Source organism: Zootoca vivipara, chromosome 2 (assembly GCF_965207765.1).
Source record: "Zootoca vivipara chromosome 2, rZooViv2.hap1.1, whole genome shotgun sequence".
Taxonomy (NCBI): Eukaryota; Metazoa; Chordata; class Lepidosauria; order Squamata; family Lacertidae; genus Zootoca; species Zootoca vivipara.
In genome coordinates this window covers 18,380,490-18,392,562 of record NC_142584.1, presented here as the reverse complement: position 1 = coordinate 18,392,562, position 12,073 = coordinate 18,380,490, and positions in this window count along the sequence as shown.

Below are 12,073 nucleotides of genomic sequence, written 5' to 3'. Positions count from 1 at the left end.
CCCCCCTGCCCCTGCACAGAGATCAATAGAGGAAATTGTGCCTTATTGATCCTATTAGATCTCGCTGTGGCCTTTGATACTGTTGGCCATATGGTGTTGGCATTATAACTGCAAGGCCAAGTGTGTGTTTATGGGTGGCCTTGCTGAGTTCTGGCAGGGAAATCCCAGAGGATGGTGATGACAAACGATTCATGCTGGACTCCCATCTTATTTTCCGTTCTGCTTAAGAGACCTAAGGAGCCTCCGGCATTCCCATTTGTTTTCATTTCTTTCACAAAGGAACAACTCTACCATTAGGCATGTTGAGGCAGGCAGTTCAGACACCGGATGCTGTCGGGTTGAGAGGGGAAACAGGAGTAATGTCAGGAGCTGGAATCGGGAGCACCTCAGCAGTGTGTCAGTGAAGTTAACTCTGTATTCAAAGAAACCTAAAACAGCTGAGTGATCACAGCAACACTTCCCAGTAGGTCTTGCCCTAATGAAGCAGTTTTGAGGACTTCCCAGCGCTCTCTAAGACTCCTCCCCAGCAACCTGAGGCTGCTTTGTCTTGTCTCTCTTTGCTCCACCATATTCAGTTCTCTCTGTGTTCTGGGAGATCAGGGGAGAGGGAAACAGGTCACAGGACAAGATGGAGACTCCCTGTCTTCTTCAGCAACCTGCCTCCACACTGCCTCCTGGCCCCTCTCCTCTCCAGCCTCTGCTTCCTCTTCTGGACTGCTGTCTGCCACAGCCTCTTCCTGCTCACTAAACCCTGTAACCTCTTCAGCTTCTGACACCTCCTCCTTCCAGTCTTCTCCCTCTGACCACTATTTGTCATCCCACCACCAATCCCCTGGCTCTGAGCTTTCTTCCCTTGGGGGTTCCCCAGCTGGTGCCTCCCACCGCGCCTTGGCATTTGGCGAGTCCATGACAAGGGAGGTGCTGGAGTTGTGTATGCCGTGTAGCCCTAAACTAGCCAGCTGTTGCCCTTAGCTGCAGTGGAGGATGCTGAAGTAAAATTACACTGCCAGGCTAGACAACTTCTGTACTTGGAATGAAAGTGGGCACCATCTTGTCCTTTGCTTTGGGCAGCAAAAGCTCTTGGTGACAGGCGTCTGAGGATCCAACCCCCCCATGGTAGGTTGCCAGGAATGGATAAGACAAGGAAAGTTCTTACCAGTATTGTTTATTCAATATTCACAGAGTGGCTTAAAAATGCAGCTTCTTGTAATAAAAATTATTATATATAAAAAATGCAACCTTTTGGAGTAATGGTGTTGCTCTGAGTAAATCTCCACCCCCGTTCTCGCCTCCTTCCTCCTCCGTCAACAGCACCACCCACCTTACGGTTGCCACTTAGGGCCATGTGTCTCCGAGCCCTTTGCTCTCTTACTTTCAATGCTCACTGGGTTCTGGGAGATGGTGGGTCTGGAATGCTTTCTAGTGATGACGTGTTAATCAGCTTCCCCAGCTCTGCCTCCCTCTCCCCCATTATTTCCCAACTTTCCCCCTCATCTGCCTCTGAGCTGTGACCTCCTGCAAACCACTGTTGTAAATCTATACTGTCTTCCTGAAAATCTATACTGTCTGGGCTGAACGATGGGGGTGGAGACGCTCCTTCAGGTATACTGGACCGAGGCCGTTTAGGGCTTTAAAGGTCAGCACCAACACTTTGAATTGTGCTTGGAAACGTACTAGGAGCCAATGTAGGTCTTTCAGGACCAGTGTTATATGGTCTCGGCGGCCACTCCCAGTCACCAGTCTCGCTGCCGCATTCTGGATTAGTTGTAGTTTCCAGGTCACCTTCAAAGGTAGCCCCACGTAGAGCGCATTGCAGTAGTCCAAGAGATCGATAACCAGAGCATGCACCACTCTGGCAAGACAGTCTGCAGGCAGGTAGGGTCTCAGCCTGCATACAAGACAGCTGGTAGACAGCTGCCCTGGACACAGAATTGACCTGCACCTCCATGGACAGCTGTGAGTCTAAAATGACTCCCAGACTGCTCATCTGTCCTTCAGGGACACAGTTACCCCATTCAAGACCTGGGAGTCCTCCACACCTGCAAGATCCATCTTTCTGCATCATCCACACTGACTGGCAGAAGCTCTCCAAGTTTAAGATGGGGGGGTATGTGTTTCTGTTTCTCCCAAATCTACCTGGAGATGCCAGAGATTAAACCTCAGACCTTCTGCATACAAGGCCATGGAGCTACGGCCTTTCCCCAAATGGACACAAAATGCTCCAACCTCCCCATCTTAAGAAGGCAGAGCCCACTATTTTGCCCAGACTTAAGTCTTCCAAGCAGCCCCATGCAGTGCATGCTGACATTTTCTAGCCTCAAAGGTATAAAGGTGTAAATTACAGTTGTGCTGAGAGAAACAGTCATAAGATACTTGCCTGGGGAGTCGTGTTTCTTACATTCTTGCCTTCTGTCTTTGGAATGGCACAGCGAAATCCGTGTTTACTATTAGTACTAGATCAATAAATTATTCTCTGATTTCCACCTCTTCTTTCTGAATGAGATCGCTGCTTGCAAAATTAAAAGGACGCGTTATTGCCGCTTTCCTCTAATTGCAGGGCATTTAGTAGTACCTTGCAATAAATCACTTTTTATCTAAGACATATTCTCCTCTATCCAGTAACAAATATAAATAAAAGTTTGTCCAATTAATCAAGCCACCCAGAGTGGTTGGGGGCAATCCAGTCAGATGGGTAGCATATATATAATTATTTTTATTAGTAATTATTAATTAGTTAAGAAGTTGGTTGCTTAAAAGAGGTATGATTTCATATATTTATATTTTTTGCTGAACTAGAAATTGATTAATGAAATATTCTGCATGTTAGCAGTTTATCTCAATTTCTCATTTGTTCTTTTGCCCTTCTGTAGTTGGGGGTCTCATATCCCAACAGTAGTTAAACTCCCTCCCCGTGTGTGTGTGTGTGTGTGTGTGTGTGTGTGTGCGCATGCGCATACACACACACACACACACACACACACACACACAATAAGACCCTTGCGTCCCTTCCAGGATGCCAAGGGGGAAAGGAAGCAGTAATATGAGAGTTTGGTGAATTCTCATTCCACAGAGCTGAGTTTGGGCAGGCAGCAGGCCATGAATAAATTCATAGACTTTCCCCTCTGCCGCACCAGCCCTCCCCTTCTCAGCCGTGGACCTTACTGTCACAAGCCCATCTTACGACTAGCAATTCCCACATCTCTGGATGGGGGCGAAAAGGGGGGAGGGCTCTTCTTTTCAGAAGCCGAGACGGGAAGGCCCAGTGGGCTTGGGGATTTAGATGAGCGGGGCATGCAAAAAAGGGAATGGCTTAGTGACGCCACCTTTTGCACCTGTGCTTCTGATCCATCCATCATGGGCACCCCAGAGGCAGCTGGCCGGCAATTAGGCATTCGCCGCCAAGCCTCACCCTGCCCTAAGAAAGACTGGTAGTGGCAAAGACCTTGAATTAAATTTGTATTTATGGTGTGCCCCCCCCCCATGCTACCGGCCAAGTGCTGTTGTCACTCTTCCTTTGCCAATGACCTTGTATGGATTGTGGCTGCCTGCCCCCTCCCCACATTTTTGGGTTTATTATTTGAAATCATTTGTTCGCAGTGGTATAAGAGGTCCATCTGTCTTTCTGAGGTTAGGATGAGGCTTGTAATTAAAGAGGGATGCTGTTGGTTTTGAACAGAGAATGAACAGAGTGCTTTGTAGCAGCCTCTTCATCAGCTTGCTTTAAGGACCTACGCTTGGCTCCAAATAACTGCTGGAATATGAATCCAAACACTGGTCACATTGCACCAGATTGAATAGTCATGGGGGAACGACCAATGGAGGGGAGGACATGATAATACGATAGCAGTTTTCCCCTTCCTGTCTGAGATTTGCAGACTTGGAAAATGGAAGTTGCGAAGAATTTGAGGAATAAGGTAAAGGTAAAGGACCCCTGGACGGTTAAGTCCAGTCAAAGGCGACTATGGGGTTGCGGCACTCATCTCACTTTCAGGCCAAGGGAGCCGTCGTTTGCCCACAGACAGCTTTCCAGGTCATGTGGCCAGCATGACTAAACCGCTTCTGGTGCAACGGAACACCATGACGGAAAGCAGAGCACACAGGAATACCGTTTGCCTTCCTGCCACAGCGGTACCTATTTATCTACTTGCATTGGCATGCTTTTGAACTGCTAGGTTGGCAGGAGCTAGGACAGAGCAACGGGAGCTCAACCCATCACGGGGATTCGAACCGCCGACCTTCTGATGGGCAAGCCCAAGAGGCTCAGTGGTTTAGATCACAGCGCCACCCACATCCTCATTTGAGGAATAAAGAGCCTCACATCCCATCTAGAGGTGCAAACAGAGACAAATGGTTATGATTTCCCATTCTGCACAGCCAGTGCAGCAGTGAATTTCAGCGTCAGATAATTTAGAAAACTCTCTGGAGCAATGTTCATAACATGGCATGCTGACAATGGCTTCTAATGCCAAATTGGAATATGGAGCCTAGGAGCTTGTGTCTAGCCTTCAGCCACATTTGTAGAGGGGTATAAGTGGCTTCTGCTCAATCCTTCCAGGAATTGCCAACATGGAGTCCTCCCGATGTCAGTGTGCTCCAAAATCCCACCATTCCCAGCTGGCATGTCCAATGGTTGGGGATGATGGGAGTTGTTGTCCAAAACAACTGGAAGGAACCACAAGTGGCTGCCCCTATTTTAAATGACTGGGGGTTCAAATGGGAGTTCTGGGGCTTAAGCAGAGTGCTGGCATTCGCTCATCAAAGGTTGACCTAATCCTCAACATTTAATATTCGTAAAAGGCTCTAATATGTGCCAGGCATTGTACAAAAAGGAAGACAAAAGTAAAGGGCAATTGAAGGGAAAGTAGAAAGTTCCTGTTCCTTCCCCTTCCCTTTGTCTTTTATGGTTTCTGAACCACAGTTCTTCTCAGACCGCATCCAGTTTATTAATCAACATTTTGCATAATAATTCTAAAAATAATTGTTCAACTCGGATGAAAATGCAGACTAAAATATGAGATCTTAAGTGCAGGGACAAAGTGTAGGAACTGGAGCGGGGCTCACATCTTTGTGTGGCCAATAGCTAGCGAACATCAGTGTTTGCCTTTTATTCTCAGTCCTTCCCTTCTTTAAAATGGGAAGATTAATTCATTGGCCCAGAGTTGTTACGAGGATGGCCGAGAAAAGGACTGTAAGACATTTAGCATGCTGAAAGTGCTATAGGAATGATTAATAGGAATAATGAATGTATGCAAATGTAGCCATTTGCATAATGTACTCTAAAAATGGCAAATTAGCATAATTTTATTTGCTGGTCATGAGATTTTAAAAACTTTTAGTACGGGATCTTAGGCATGCTAGCCAAGGTCATTCCAAGCGTGGTGATTATTCTAGCTATCTATCCTGGCCTAGTGTTATTCTGCATACATCAGAATTGAGCAGGGATTTGAACCTGGGGCTCTCCAGTCCTGTCAATGACACTGCAGAAATATACAGAAATGGATAAAGCACCCCCCTCTGAGGCGCCGGGAACCTCGGAACCCCGAAAATTCCCCTCCGGCTTTCAATGGCGCCAGACCGGAAGTCCCCCGTTCATTGACATCTTGGACCTTTCCAGGCAATCCAATCTTAATTCAATGAATGTCAATTTATTTATCCCTCATTTGTTGCAAGAGAGTCAGATATCTTCCTTTTAATTAGTGCTTCTATAGCAGAGGTCACATTCCTTTGCATTCAGGTGACAATATTTTCTTACTAGAAAACTGTCATTCTCCAGGCCTTCCCATGTACATCCCAGAAGATCATATTCTCCCTCCCCTCACCGCATGCAACCATACAGTGGTACCTCGGGTTAAGAACTTAATTTGTTCTGGAGGTCTGTTCTTAACCTGAAACTGTTCTTAACCTGAGGTACCACTTTAGCTAATGGGGCCTCCTGCTGCTGCTGCGCCGCTGTGGCGCGATTTCTGGTCTCATCCTGAAGCAAAGTTCTTAACCCAAGGTACTATTTCTGGGTTCGCGGAGTCTGTAACGTGAAGCGTCTGTAACCCAAGGTACCACTGTACATACTTTCCCCTCTCTCTTAACTCCTTGTCTAAATTTCACCTCAGTTTGACAATCTCTATCAAGTACAGTGATACCTCAATTTTCTAACGTAATCTGTCCCGGAAGGCCGTTCGAGTTCTGAAACGTTCGAAAACCAAAAACTCAATACAGAAAACTCAAAACGGAAGCCGCGTGGCATGTTTAACTTCCGATGTGTGTTCGAAAACCATAGTACTTACTTCTGCACTTACGGTGTTCAAAAACCGAAACGTTTTCCAACGGAGACGTTCGAAAACCGAGGTACCACTGTATCTCTATCAGTACTGTAAACTCCTGAGGGCAGGGACCTGTCTTTTGCTTGTGTTACTTTGTGTGGCTGTGTACACACTATACATTTAAAGTACATTCAAAGCACATTTCCCCCCTTCAAAAAATTCTGGGCTACTGTAGTTTGTTAAGGTTTGCTGGGAATTGTAACTCACCAACAAAAAGGAGGCAACACGTCGACCACTTCCACGGGCGAAATATATCTGTTTTTATCTTTGCAAAATATAACAACATGCGAGACAGTGATCCAAGGTAATCATACTGTTTCGGTTTGGTCTTCTTCAGTTTTTTAACTACAAAAAATAAATCAAATAAATATTATTAATTATGTCATACATCATATTAAGGCCAATGGCCAGTATGAACACGAGTCTATACAGTCCATAATATTTTAACATTGAAAAAATACCGGGAAATACAAAAATAAAACATACCTTAGCGTTTGTAAGCAATCTGCAAAACAGGGGTCATACACATATATAACCCCTGCTGCCTGAAGCAAGACTTAGAAAGCTTAATATACAGTTCCACCACAGGTAACACCCTAGTTAATCAAGGCTATTGAAATTTTAAAGTAACATCCAACCTCAAGATCCTGAAAGTAATATAATTAGATGAAACAATTCAAATCTAACTCAGAGTTCAATCCTTCTGGATGCAGCGTTTTGAACATAAAAATAAATTGTGATTCTTTTTGTCTTAATAATTTTACATAATCGCGTTTAGCATTCCCCTTCCTCCTGTTAATCCACAATACGGTGTACAGCAAATCCGAGTCTGAATGATTGTTAGCTAAAAAATGCTCAACCAGGGGTGCTTCCTGAACTGCATTCCTAATGCGGGAGTCTGCAACACAGGGGTTGTTTTATGGGAATTGTAACTCGGCAAGGGGTAAACTACAGCACCCAGAATTCATTGAGCGAAAGAATGTGGTTTTTAAAGGCACAACCTTGCTATGTACAATGATGGTGCTTTCTCACTAAAATAAGGTGGTGAGTACCGACAGGACCGGAGCCAAAAAAAAGAGCCAGTGAGAAGCAAGAGCGAAGCATCTTTATCCTTGAGACAACTGCGAGGTTGCATAAATACCCCCAAAAGAGCATCCATTCCCTGAAGCAGCCTAAAGAGGACTGTGCATGCTCAGTAACTGCAGAATCAGTGTCAGCTGGGGGGGGGGGACAGAAAATTGGGGGGGGGGGGACAGAATGCCCATCTTGAGCTTATTACAATCCATAGTCTTCTAGATCTAGAGGGAAAGCCTGGCTGGCTGGAGTCCTGAGCATTGACACAGATAGCACAATGTGTTCATTTGCCACCTGCTAAATGTAATGTGTGAACTTCCTCCCCTCCCCTGCCTCACCGTGTACAGCCTTGCATTTTTATGACAGGTGGATATTGCTCTGGGACCCTGTCTAAATGAAGGGTCAGGCTGATTTCTGGACCCTTCCAGGCTCCTGTGTGTTGCTGCCTGAGGCTCCACTTCTCAGTGACCCCTGCAGCTATTTGCCTCCTCTTTCTTCCCCTTGGAACACTCGCTACAAAGTTATGGGCAGTGACATGCTACATACTTCTGAGAAGGAGGGACGGTGGCTGGCTCCTCATTATCTTGCCGGGATTATTGCTCGGGATCATAACACCGATACGTTGGGTCTGCCGGGAGTCTCCCCGTTGCCTTTCCCTTTCTAAAAGACCTGAGCGCTTTTAAATCAGTCCAGCGGAGGATTCGACAGACTCTCATAGCTCTGTGTGTTTTGAGTGGATGATAAGCAAAGTGACACAGTCAGAAGAATGCAATCATATATATATATTAACTGGGCATTCAGGTATCGCGTTACGATGGCTGTGTAGCCACAATGAAGCTAATAAGAAGCAAGAGTGGGGTGTCATCATTCTGGGGGGAAACCTAAGGTTCTTAGAAATATATGTTTTTTTAAAAAAACTGTGGGAGAGGGAAATGCCTAATAACAGGGCAAAGAAAACAGCCCAATGGGGCATTGAGCATGCTTAATAATAATGATGATGATGATGATAATAATAATAATAATAATAATAACCACACCCATCTGACTGGGGTTCCCCAGCCACTCTGTGTGGCTCCCAACAGAATACAGTTGTACCTTGGTTCTCGAACAGAATCAGTTCCAGAAGTCCGTTTGACTTCCGAAACCATTCGAAAACCAAGGCACGGCTTCCGATTGGCTGCAGGAGCTTCCTGCACTCAATCGGAAGCTGCAGAAGCTGCATCGGACGTTCGGCTTCCAAAAAAAACGTTCGCAGACCAGCTCACTTCCGGGTTTGCAGAGTTCGGAAGCCAAAAGGCTCGAATCGCAAGGCATTCCAGAACCAAGGTAAAAACATGATCAAACATCAAACATTAAAAGCTTCCCTAAACAATGGCCTGAGAATACTGAGCACCTGGGGGAAGGGGTTGAAATTGGGAGAGGATGTGCGCTAAGGGGAATGGGATGGTGTATTCTGAAAGAAGGCATGGCTGTCATGCTGCAAAACTGAGCAAGCAGTTCTCTACGCTGGAACTTTTTGTTGCAGGTCCCACCTGTAAATACCAACTAGCACGACCTAGTGGGAAGTAAGAGCCAAAGCTACTGGGTTTTGTTCTCATTCATCCATGGAGCTGGGGTAATCATCATCATCATCATCATCACCATCACCATTTATTTATTTATTTATACCCTGCCCAGCTGGCTGGGTTTCCCCAGCCACTCTGGGCAGCTCCCAATACAATATTAAAAACACAATTAAACTCCAAACATTTAAAAGCTTCCCTAAACAGGGGTAAAACCCATTGGAAGCTTCCTTATATTGAATCAGTATACTGCTCTGACTAGTTGTTGCTGTTTAGTCATTTAGTCGTGTCCGACTCTTCGTGACCCCATGGACCAGAGCACACCAGGCACTCCTGTCTTCCACTGCCTCCTGCAGTTTGGTCAGACTCATGTTAGTAGCTTTGAGAACACTGTCCAACCATCTCGTCCTCTGTCGTCCCCTTCTCCTAGTGCCCTCCATCTTTCCCAACATCAGGGTCTTTTCCAGGGAGTCTTCTCTTCTCATGAGGTGGCCAAAGTATTGCAGCCTCAGCTTCAGGATCTGTCCTTCCAGTGAGCACTCAGGGCTGATTTCCTTCAGAATGGATAGGTTTGATCTTCTTGCAGTCCATGGGACTCTCAAGAGTCTCCTCCAGCACCATAATTCAAAAGCATCAATTCTTTGGTGATCAGCCTTCTTTATGGTCCAGCTCTCACTTCCATACATCACTACTGGGAAAACCATAGCTTTAACTATACGGACCTTTAGTTTAGTTTAGCTCTGACTAGTAGCTACTTTCAAAGGTCTCAAGCAGAGGTCTTTCAGATCACCACATGTTTTTAAAGGGAAATTGAACCTTCGACCTTCTGCGATGCGGAGCGTGTGTTGTATTCCTCTGGAGCTACGCTCCTTCCCTCAAACAGATTGGGGAATCGGCATTCCTGGACTGCATCTTCAGCTCTCGGTGGTCAGCGGTTTCAGCATGCGTAAGTAACATGTAGTTGCCATCTAACACTTTCTCTGGCCGCTTGCGTGTGCGTGGGGCAGGAAAGGGAATGTTCCCTCTCTCAGAGCTCATGTTCAGGAAGGTCAAATGCTGGACAGTTCCCTTATGAGAAACAACCGCCAGAAGAAATGGAGCATGTAACCATTTTAAAGGATACTGTATTTTTCTACCTTAAACTTCAGTTAACAAACAAACAATCAAATCTCCAGCCCAAAAGGTCACTGTAACGCAGGTTACCAAATGCTAATGGACAGGCAACGGAGGAGACCTGTCGTCTTCATGCCACCTACTCATTGGCAGGAGCCCATTTCTGCTGCACAAGGCGGGCTCCCCACCCTCTGAGCTAGCAAGGCAACTGGGTTTCTATTTGTTGGAAAATCTGCATTCGAAATGACAAGAGAAACACCCCCTGCAGTCACCTGACCTTGGCTCATGTGGCGAAAACAGCTTGTGATGGAGCCACTGTGAAGCTGTCAAGAAGGGGGGAGAGATGCTCAGGGTGTGGGATTCAAGCCACATAACACTCCCCGAGTTTAACATCATGTCCTCAAAGCCCCATGGCTAGATTCATCCCTAGTCAGGAATGGGAATGCAAACATCCCAGGTCCCAGCCTTTTCCATAGCTGTCACTGGCTCCATAGGGTAGAATTTGCTGGGCTCCTGACAAGCAAAGTCCCTTGGATCAGTCCTGAAGACAGTTCCTTGATTCCCCCTGCTATTGGAGCGCAATGACCATGTACGGGGCCTTCTGCGTGGTGGCGCCAGCTTCAGAACTCACCCCAGGGACACTAGCCTGGCATCTAGCAGCACTCTCTCTCTCTCTGCACTAAGCGAAACCCTTTTTATTTCCCTATGCTGTTTAAATCTATTGACTTGTTATCTATTCCTATAAATCATGCTGTTTGTTGCGTTCTAATACCTCGTGTTATTGTTTTTGCTTATTGATTTCAATGTGATAGTTTTGATCTTTATTGTGTGCCGCCAGTGCTTTTCTTCTAGAAAAAAAAAGTGCTGGTACTCACCATGAAGTTGTCACATTTGCTGCACTTTTAACCAGTGCTTTTCTTCTAGAAAAAAAAGGTGTCGGCCTGTGTACCTTTGAATAACCCCAGAAAAAAGCACCGTGGGCTGCCCAGTGAATTCCTGGATTGAATTTGCAAGCCCTCCCTCGCTCCTGCAGTGCTGTCATTTCTCACTTTGCATTGAGCCCCAAATAAACATGTGAAAGAGTTGGCGTGAGAATTAGATTTACATGATGTCCCAGATCTCTGATGTTAAGGGATGCATGAGGTTGCTCTCGCGGAGAGTCCTGAAATCTCAGAGCTCGGAAAGTCTGTACAGTCTCTTAGCTTTCAGGAAGGCGTACTTCAGGTTGGCGGAATCTACATTGGTTTTTGTGTGTGCTAGATTCCCAAAGTCCACTAGGTAGAGTAAAAGGCCAAGGGAGCCGGCGTTTGTCCACAGACAGCTTTCCGGGTCATGTGGCCAGCATGACCAAACCGCATGTGGTGCAACGGGACACCGTGACAGAAACCAGAGTGCACGGAAATGCCGCTTACCTTCCCAGCTCAGCGGTACCTGTTTATCTACTTGCACTGGTGTGCTTTTGAACTGCTAGGTTGGCAGGACCTGGGGCAGAGCAACGGGAGCTCACCCCGCCACGGGGATTCGAACCGCCGACCTTCCAATCAGTAAACCCAAGAGGCTCAGTGCTTTAGACCACAGCCCCACCCGCACACATTCTGTGTAGTGTTTGCACAGTGGCTCAGTGGAGCCAACAGACACTTAGAATTACGGAAGGGTAGGTAGCATTTCTGAGTACGTATATGTTCAGCCCAGCAATTTGATTTCATTTCCAGAACTGAGCTCTCAGATCTTTCACACAAAAATCCACTCCTGGTTTCTAAGTTTTCTTCATTTCAGGAGAGGGTGTGTGTGTGTGTGGAAGAGTGGAAGATTTGTTGCTATACTTAATAAGCTTACCTACTTCAAATAATCCAGAGACCTAGCAGTATATCCTGATCTAGCCTTTGCCCACCCATGTTAGACTGCTAAGACCCTATTGTTCTCTGCCCTCAGAATTCAGAACAGAGGCCGTGCTTTCCAATTTTGCTCCCAGCGCACTCCGTTTCTCTTTTAGGAATGAAAACAGAA